Source organism: Anolis sagrei, chromosome 1 (genome assembly GCF_037176765.1).
Source record: "Anolis sagrei isolate rAnoSag1 chromosome 1, rAnoSag1.mat, whole genome shotgun sequence".
Lineage (NCBI taxonomy): Eukaryota > Metazoa > Chordata > Lepidosauria > Squamata > Dactyloidae > Anolis > Anolis sagrei.
Genome location: NC_090021.1, coordinates 39,677,777 through 39,678,995, shown reverse-complemented (window position 1 = coordinate 39,678,995; position 1,219 = coordinate 39,677,777).

Here is a 1,219-nt window from a genome sequence, read left to right as displayed (position 1 = left end):
GCTGTCATCCTTGTGGAAACCATTTGTATCTGAATCACCTGTTTATAGTTAAATAAGGATCAAATCAGGGCAGAACAATACAAACGAGTAATCTCTCATACCTTTATTTCTACTAGCATCACTTTGTTAAACAAAGCATGACTAAGTCTACATTATTGGATCATATAGAATCTTAAGTGGTTGCATCTGGTACACCTAGATGCTGTTTTACTCAGTCATTACTTGTCTTTCTGGAATATTATTCAAGATGGTTGACTGTAAAATGAAATGTAATGAATTGGTTAGCACATAAAATAAGTGCAAACATAAAATATTTCAACGTCATTTTAAGATTCAGAGTTAAAATCTGCAGCAAGTAAAGTCAGTTTCAAACAGCTGACTAAAATACTAACATCTTTGCCCATCATCTGAAAGACAATAGGGAGGGAAGGGAGCTTTGCCTCTCTTGGTGTGACATGCCAGAGCCTGAATGTGGCCCTTTGGAGCATTCCCAGCTAGCCTTTTATTCAGAGACACATCAGTCTCCAGTCTGGTTTTTATTATTCTACTAAGGACCTCTAGAGAATGAATCTACTTTAAATCTGGTTGCTACCTCCTGCAGAATTCTGGGGTTTGTAGTTTATGGAGGAGCCTTTAATAGTCTCCCTGAAATATAAACCCCAGAATTCTGGAGGAAGCAAAAACTGGCTTTATAGTGGATTTATTCTCTAATGAATTAGGTTCACTGAGTGTCTGTATCAGCTTAGTGTTACCATTTTTGAAGCCTTTAGCGCATAGTATGCTAGTAGCACACATCAGTAGAGCATTCTCCAGCAACTTCAAGGTAAGAACTACACAAATACCCTGATGCAAGTCCCATCTCTGTGAAAGCCACAACTTTAAATATGCATTTAATTTTTAGAATCTTAAAGTACATTCATCTTAAATCAAAATAAGTCTCCCTGTGCCTTGTTAAATGAATTACTTCTGCAAACAGGTACTCAGTGTGCCTATTTGCTGAAGTAAACCATATCCCATGCATGCAGCTTCTGCATATGCAAATTGACTGGAGGAAAGGAAATCGACTCCTTTCTCTGGAGAGAGAAATGCAGCTGACTTTGAATCTCCTCAGAGGGAAAAGACAATGTGATTTCTTAGATCAGTGGTTCTCAACCTGTAGATCCCCAGGTGTTTTATATGGTAGTATAGAAGGGGCCTCAGAGTCTCTCTTAAATGAACT